The sequence below is a fragment of the Ceratotherium simum genome, chromosome 8 (genome assembly GCF_057802395.1).
Source record: "Ceratotherium simum simum isolate JZ-2026a chromosome 8, ASM5780239v1, whole genome shotgun sequence".
In the NCBI taxonomy this organism is placed as follows: Eukaryota; Metazoa; Chordata; class Mammalia; order Perissodactyla; family Rhinocerotidae; genus Ceratotherium; species Ceratotherium simum.
Window position 1 is genome coordinate 22,477,839 of NC_141907.1, and position 8,860 is coordinate 22,486,698.

The following is an 8,860-nucleotide window of genomic DNA, read 5'->3' on the forward strand; positions in this document are numbered from 1 at the left end:
TCAAGGCCCCTGCAGACTGCTGAGCCACACATTATGGATACCATAATGTTTTCATAAAAACATTATGAAAATAGTTTAGCCAAACCCTATACAAGCAGGGTTAGTAGACTCACTTTAGTGGAAGAAAAAGGCAGAAGACCTGGATATAGATCTAAGCTGTTTGGTACATCTGCTGTTGCTAAATTAAGTGGTTTTCTCCTAAATGCTTCTATTTTTCTTAGGGACAAGGAAGCTTAGAATAAGGAGTGGGGGAGAGGGATTAGAGTTTTCAGAAAAAAATGTTGTTAGAAGATCATGTCAGAGAGTAGAGAGTAAAATATGGAATTAACACAAGGAGATTTCACAGCCTGGCAACGCTGAGGACCACTTAGGGTCTGTGGTTGAACATTTAAAGTGAGACCAGCCAGCAGAGTTCTGTGATCTTCTCTGGTTATACGCAACTGCTTAGGCAAGGAGGAGATAGTGTTGGGGTTAGCTGGGTTCAGATTTTGTGAAGTCAATACAATAAAAGGTAAAAAATTAGGTATGTGTGCAAAATGTGATGGGCTTTGGAATTTAAACCGGTAAGGTGGGGAATAACGACAAGAAAGTAGTGAAAGACTTAAAAAAATGTTAAAAAATGGTGTGGTTAATTATTGGCGGTGCCAGTGAATAAAAAGTTTGTGAGACTCAGAGATACTAAAGTAGGTAAGCTAGATTAAAATAATTCATTTAAAATCTGCAAAATAAATATAAAACAAGCCAACTAAATTGAATTCAAGAACACAGACAGACAGAGCGAAGTCAAGATGGCGGCGTAGGCAGACTCTGAACTCACCTCCTCCCGTGGACACAGCCAATTTACAACTACTCGTGGAAAAATTACCCGAGAGACAGAACTGAAAACTGGATAAAAGGAACTCCTGCAACAACGGACAATCCTCACTGAGGTGGAAGAGGCAGAGACTCCCTTCTGGAGAGGAAAAACGCCGCCTTCACAAGCCGCCAGCTTCACGGCCGCCGGGAGCAGCTCACAGGTACGCAGCCTCCCTGGAGACGAGGGGCCCTGAGCCGGGAGCGACCCCGCTGTGGGCATTTTGTGGACCCAGCACAATCGAGACGAGTGGCATAATATCTGACTTTGTCTGCTACTAAAGCCTTGGGGAGCACCCCCAGAAAACCCGGTTCACAAAGAAACTAAAACTGGCTCTTAAAGGGCCCACGCGCAAACTCACCCGTTTCAGAAAGCAACCTAAAATCACCAGAAAGAAAGGTGCACAGTGCTGTGGTGACAAGAGACTCACCTAATAGGCCCTGAGTGCATCTCGGTGAGGGGTGAGACCTCTCCAGGGACTGGGACATTGGCGGCAGCCATTGTAGTGGCCTGGTGTATGTGTGCTGACACAGATGCCATTGGAGTTCTCCCTGGGGCCTGCTAGCCCAGGTCTGCCCCACCCGCTAGAGCACCAATTTAATCCAGCTCAGCCAGGGCAGGCAGCCCACCCTAGAGACTGGCCCCACCCAACAACAAGCCCTCAGGCAACTTGTAGGCCTGCGTAGATTGGTGACTGGATTCTCTGCAGCCTGGCAACTGAGCCGACTTCAGTGGGGCAGGGTGTGCACAAGGAGCCGGTGGAGAGTGTGGGGCTGTGGCGGAGTGTGTGGGGCTCCCGCCGTGGAGAGACTGGGTCCGCTTGGGGAGGTTGGGGTGCGCACACGGGGCAGGACTGTGTTGACTGTGTGTGTGGACCTGTGGGCGGCAGGGCTTGTCAGCTGCAGAAGACTTGTGCTTCTCAAAGACCCACATAGGTGGGGTGTGCCCCACCTTCCAAAGCCTGAATCAATTGGGTGCTCCAGTGCATGAGGCCAGCCCCACCCAGCTGCAATCCTCAGAGAGCTGACAAGAGACCTAAAGGCTGGAGGCTTATAGCAATTGTAAGGCCCTGAGCCTAACAACCTGCCACACTGGGGGCCTACTCACTTAAAAGAAATACTTCAACACAAATGTGGTATTAGAACTTGCAGCCAACTCTGCTGGGGCTCCCCACACCTGATAAAGACACTGAAGGGCCCACAACAACTACAAGCAGCCGAGCATTGCAACAGCTGGCCAGGAGCATAACGTAGACAAAAGCACAGGGAAAGAGGCAAAATGAGAATGCAAAGGAATACATTCCAAGTAAGGGAACAGGACAAAACCCCAGCAAAGGAACTAAGTGAAACAGAAATGAGCAAGCTACCTGACAGAGAGTTCAAACAAAGGGTGTTAAGGATGCTCACTGATCTGGGGAGAAGAATAGATGAACTCAGTGAGAATGTCAACAAAGAAATGGAAGATATAATAAAGAACCAATCAGAAATGAAGAATACAATACTGGAACTGAAAAATTCACTAGAGGGACTCAAAAGCAGAGTAGAGGATACAGAAGAATGGATCTGTGAGCTGGAAGAAAGACTAGAAGAAATTACCCAAGCAGAACAGGTAAAAGAGAAAAGAGTTAAAAAGAGTGAGGGTAGTCTAAGGGACCTCTGGGACAACATCAAGCACACTAACATCCGTGTTATAGGTGTCCCAGAAGAAGAGCGAGACAAAGGGGCAGAGAATCTATTTCAAGAAATAATAGATGAAAACTTCCCTAACGTAAGGGAGGAAACAGACATCCAGATACAGGAAACACAGAGAGCCCCAAACAAGATAAACCCAAAGAGGCCTACACCAAGAGACATCATAATCAAAATGTCCAGAATTAAAGATAAAGAGAGAATCCTAAAAGCCGCAAGAGAAAGTCAAGTTACATGCAAAGGAAACCCCATAAGGCTATCAGCTGACTTCTCAGCAGACACCTTACAGGCTAGAAGAGAATGGCATGATATATTTAAAGTGCTAAAAGGAAAAATCTTACAGCCAAGAATACTCTACCCAGCAAGGTTATCATTCAAAATGGAAGGAGAGATCAAAAATTTCCCAGACAAGCAAAAATTAAAGGAGTTTGTCACCAAGAAACCAGTGCTACAAGAAATGTTAAAGGGACTGATTTAAGGGGAAAAGAGAAGACCACAAATAGGAAAAATTAGCTATTTCCATGATAAAAGGGTAATGGATACAAATGCACGAAAACGAGGTTAGATATGATATCAAAAAGCATAAAAGGAGGGAGGAGGGGAGTTAAAGAGTAGAGCTTTCAGACAGAGGTCAAACTAAAGTGACCATCAATTCTGTATAGAAGAAGAAAAGAACAGAGAAGGACCACTAAAACACTGAGAAAAAAAAAAGTTAAAAAATGGCAGTAAGTACATACTTATCAATAGCTACTTTAAACATCAATGGACTAAATGCTCCAATTAAAAGGCATAGGGTGGTTGATTGGATAAAAAAACAAGACCCATACATATGCTGCATACAAGAGACACACTTCAGACCTAAAGACACTCACAAACTGAAAGTGAAGGGATGGAAAAAGATACTCCACACAAATGTCAATGAAAAGAAAGCTGGGGTAGCAGTACTCATATCAGACAAAATAGACTTTAAAACAAAAACTGTAAAAAGAGACAAGGGCATTACATAATGATCAAGGAAACAATCCAACAAGAGGATATAACACTTGTAAATATCTATGCACCCAATGTAGGTGCACCTAAATATATGAAGCAGTTATTAACAGACATAAAAACAGAAATAGACAGTAACACAATAATAGTAGGGGACTTTAACACTCCACTTACACCAACGGATAGATCATCCAAACAGAAGATCAATAAGGAAATATTGGCCTTAAATGATACACTAGAACAGATGGACCTAGTAGATATATACAGAGCATTCCATCCCCAAACCGAAGAATACACGTGCTTTTCAAATGCACATGGAACATTCTCCAGGATTGACCATATATTAGGCCACAAAACAAGTCTCCATAAATTTAAGAAGATTAAAATAATACCAAGCATCTTTTCTGACCACAACGGTATGAAACTAGAAATCAACTATAGGAAGAAAATCAGAAAAGCCACAAATACATGGAGATTAAACAAAATGCTACTGAACAACAACTGGGTCAATGAAGAAATTAAAGAAGAAATCAAAAAATACCTGGAGACATATGAAAATGAAAATACGACATGCCAGAATTTATGGGATACAGCAAAAGCGGTTCTAAGAGGGAAGTTTATAGCAATAAAGGCCTATCTCAACAAACAAGAAAAATCTCAAATAATCAATCTAACAATGCACCTAAAGGAACTGGAAAAAGAAGAACAAACAAAGCCCAAAATCAGTAGAAGAAGGGAAATAATAAAAATCAGAGCAGAAATAAATGAAATAGAGACCAAATAAACAATAGAAAAAATTAATAAAACCAAGAGCTGGTTCTTTGAAAAGATAAACAAAATTGACAAACCTCTAGCTAGACTCACCAAGAAAAAAAGATAGAAGGCACAAATAATTAAAATCAGAAATGAAAGAGCAGAAATTACAGCAGACACCGCAGAAATACAAAAGATTATAAGAGAATACTATGAAAAGCTATATGCCAACCAATTCAACAATCTGGAAGAAATGGATAAATTCTTAGAATCATACAACCTTCCAAAACTGGATCAAGAAGAAGTAGAGAATTTGAATAGACCAATCACCAGTAAGGAGATCGAAACAGTAATCAAAAACCTCCCCAAAAATATAAAGTCCAGGACCAGATGGCTTCGTTGGTGAATTCTACCAAACATTCAAAGAAGGCTTAGTACCTATCCTTCTCAAACTCTTCCAAAAAATTGAGGAGGGGGGGAAGCTCCCTAACTCATTCTACGAAGCCGACATTACCCTGATACCAAAACCAGACAAGGACAACACAAAAAAAGAATATTACAGGCCAATATCACTGATGAACATCGATGCAAAAATCCTCATCAAAATACTGGCAAATTGCATACAACAATACGTTAAAAAGATTGTACACCATGGTCAAGTGGGATTTATTCCAGGGATGCAGGGATGGTTCAACATTTGCAAATTAATCAACGTGATACACCACATTAATAAAATGAAGAATAAAAATCACATGATCATCTCGATAGATGCAGAGAAAGCATTTGACAAGATACAGCATCCATTTATGATAAAAACTCTGAATAACATGGGTATAGAAGGAAAGTACCTCATCATAATAAAGGCCTTATATGAGAAACCCACAGCTAATGTCATCCTCAATGGTGAAAAACTGAAAGCCATCCCTCTAAGAACAGGAACCAGACAAGGATGCCCACTGTCACCACTCCTATTTAACATAGTATTGGAAGTCCTAGCCAGAGCAATCAGGCAAGAGAAAGAAATAAAAGGGATCCAACTTGGAAAGGAAGAAGTGAAACTGTCACTATTTGCAGATGACATGATTTTATATATAGAAAACCCTAAAGAATCCACCAGAAAACTTTTAGAAATAATAAACGAGTACGGTAAAGTTGCAGGATACAAAATCAACATACAAAAATCAGTTGCATTTCTATACCCTAACAACGAAGTAGCAGAAAGAGAAATTAAGAATACCATCCCATTTACAATTGCAACAAAAAGAATAAAATACTTAGGAATAAACTTAACCAAAGAGGTGAAAGATCTGTACACCGAAAACTATAAAACACTGCTGAAAGAAATTGAAGAAGACACAAAGAAATGGAAAGATATTCCGTGCTCTTGGATTGGAAGAATTAACATAGTTAAGATGTCCATACTTCCTAAAGCCATCTATAGATTCAATGCAATCCCTATCAAAGTTCCAACAACATTTTTCACAGAAGTAGAACAAAGAATCCTAAAATTTATATGGAACAACAAAAGACCCCAAATAGCTAAAGGAATCCTGAGAAAAAAGAACAAAGCTGGAGGTATCACACTCCCTGATTTCAAAATATACTACAAAGCTATAGTAACCAAAACAGCATGGTACTGGCACAAAAACAGACACACAGATCAATGGAATAGAGTTGAAAGCCCAGAAATAAACCCACACATCTATTGACAGCTAATCTTTGACAAAGGAGCCAAGAACATACAATGGAGAAAAGAAAGTCTCTTCAACAAATGGTGTTGGGAAAACTGGACAGCCACATGCAAAAAAATGAAAGTAGACCCTTACTTTACACCATACACAAAAATTAACTCCAAATGGATTAAAGACTTGAATGTAAGACCCGAACCTATGAAACTTCTAGAAGAAATCATAGGCAGTACGCTCTTCGACATCGGTCTTAGCAACATATTTTCAAACACCACATCTGACTGGGCAAGAGAAACAATAGAAAAAATAAACAAATGGGACTACATCAAACTAAAAAGCTTCCGCACAGCAAAGGAAACCATCAACAAAATGAAAAGACAACCTAGCAATTGGGAGAAGATAGTAGCAATCCATATATCTGACAAGGTCTTAATCTCTAAAATATATAAAGAACTCATGCATCTCAACAACAAAAAAACTACCAACCCAATTAAAAAATGGGCAAAAGACCTGAACAGACATTTCTCCAAAGAAGATATACAGATGGCCAGCAGACACATGAAAAGATGTTCAACATTATTAACTATCAGGGAAATGCAAATCAAAACTACAGTGAGATATCACCTCACACCCGTCAGAATGGCTATAATTAACAAGACAGGAAACAACATGTGTTGGAGAGGATGTGGAGAGAAGGGAACTCTCATACACTGCTGGTGGGAGTGCAAACTGGTGCAGCCACTATGGAAAACAGTATGGAGATTCCTCAAAAATTGAAGGATAGAACTACCATATGATCCAGCTATTCCACTGCTGGGTATTTATCCAAAGAACTTGAAAACAACAATGCATAAAGATACATGCACCCCTGTGTTCATTGCAGCGTTATTCACAATAGCCAAGACTTGGAAGCAACCTAAGTGCCCATCAAGGGACGAATGGATAAAGAAGCTGTGGTATATATACACAATGGAATACTACTCAGCCATAAGAAACGATGAAATCCAGCCATTTGTGACAACATGGATGGACATTGAGGGTATTATGCAAAGTGAAATATGTCAGAGGGAAAAGGTCAAATACCGTATGATTTCCTTCATCAAGTAGTAGACGATAACAACAATAAACAAACACATAGAGACAGAGATTGGATTAGTGGTTACCAGAGGGGAAGGGGGGAGGGAGGAGGGCGAAGGCAATAATTCGACACGTGTGTGGGGGTGGGTTGTAATTAGTATTTGGGTGGTGAACATGATGTAATCTATGCAGAAATAGAAGTATAATGATGTACACCTGAAATTTATACAATGTTATAAACTAATGTTTCTACAATAAACAAAAAATTAAAAAAAAAAGACAGACATGTTTTGATTAACTGATAAATCAGGGAAAATCTTCAGACACTATTAAAAGATTTCCTCCAAAATTTGTAAAATAGAAGATGATTTAAAATGCATGTTATTTTCCTGAGGTTTGATTCATTATGTTTTCTTATTTCTTCTTCATTTAAAATTGAAGAATATTTGGGCAAAACTATTCAACAGCATGAAATGTTGTTTATATAATACTCATAAGAAATATCCACTTCTTCACAGGCAAGTGGGGTATGATTTTTCTAGAATTAGGAGTCTATACAATTTTTGATAAACTCTTTAATTTAATTTTTTGTTTCGCTGTTACAATGCAGCAGGGAGATTTACATTTTTTTATACAACAATGCTATTTGCCTCATGAATCAAAGTACGTGAGAAATAACTCTTCTATTCCAGAAATAAGCCTTAATCTTACTCTGCTTCAGATCTTTTGGAAATTTTTTTCTTTTCTATTTTCATACTTATTTTCTAGGCATTTTAAGAAGAACTTTTAATCAGAAGGCCTAAAACTGAGTAAATATTATGATAAATATTTCTCAATTGAGAGGGAAGTTTATTTTCATTGTTTGACATGTGTCATCACATAATGCTAAGAGAAATCAAATTACTGTGTTTTATCTGTGTACCATGAGCTTTTGTCAGAGTTAACGATCAATTCATTATCAAGAACAGCAAATTAGTAGATTGTACGTTTTACGCCTTCTCTCAACTTAGTGGTTTATTTATTTCATTAATGGCTGTTTTCTAGGCAATTGGAATAGCAATATGAGTTTTTTAAAAGCCCTTTTTCACAGTCATATTTTACTTTATTCCATTCATTTCATTTTCTATTTGAAAATTAAAAATTTAATTTTTAGTTCTTTTTTCAATGATGTAGCTAATTTTTAGAAGGTTGCTGAGACTTCCACTTCTGCTTAGGATGTAGAAAACTGTAAAAAAATATTGTTCCCACAACAGTGAGAAAAAGATGGATAATCTACAAAATCAAATGTTTTCTTGAGCCCATGACAGAACTGAAGTTTCAAGGAAACCAAAGTACAAAGATGGTCTAACCCCTCCAGTGAGAGATGGGACCACAAATGGTCTCACCTTTAGCAGAGCTCGGAGAAAGATGCATCCACCATACAAGCGGGTAACAAGAAATCAGCTAAAATTTTAATGAATTCTTCAAGGCCAAGTGTGGGTTAAAATTGATTGGGAATAGCAGAAGGGAAGCTCATAATCACTTGCTAGCTTTTCCCCTACAGACCACAGGAAACCACAGTAAAGACTGGGGACAGAGCGGAGAGAGCCCTCCTCCATAGAGCAGTCATGAAAGAAGTGATTGGTGTCTGAGGGAGGAGGAACAAGCCAAGGGCTGCACCTACATCCCAATTTTTCCTTTCTCATATAAAGTAAAAGCTATAAGCCACGGGGGGAGGCACTGCTCATGCTCCCAACCATAGGGCTCAGGAAAAGATCCAGTGCTTCTCGGGGAGGAATAGAAACAAAATCCATCTGCCTCTGGCCACCTGC

At 39.3% G+C, this 8,860-nt stretch overlaps 1 long non-coding RNA gene across 2 annotated transcripts in view; it reads right to left on the bottom strand.

The window, feature by feature from the left end:
• LOC147916411 (uncharacterized) overlaps window positions 1–1,361 on the bottom strand; it is a 94,379-nt gene extending 93,018 nt beyond the window's left edge. For both annotated transcript variants that reach the window (XR_015552897.1, XR_015552894.1), the window contains exon 1: window positions 1,284–1,361. This is a non-coding gene — a long non-coding RNA (uncharacterized LOC147916411). The remainder of the gene's footprint in view (window positions 1–1,283) is intronic.
• Between the last annotated feature and the right edge of the window lie 7,499 nt (window positions 1,362–8,860).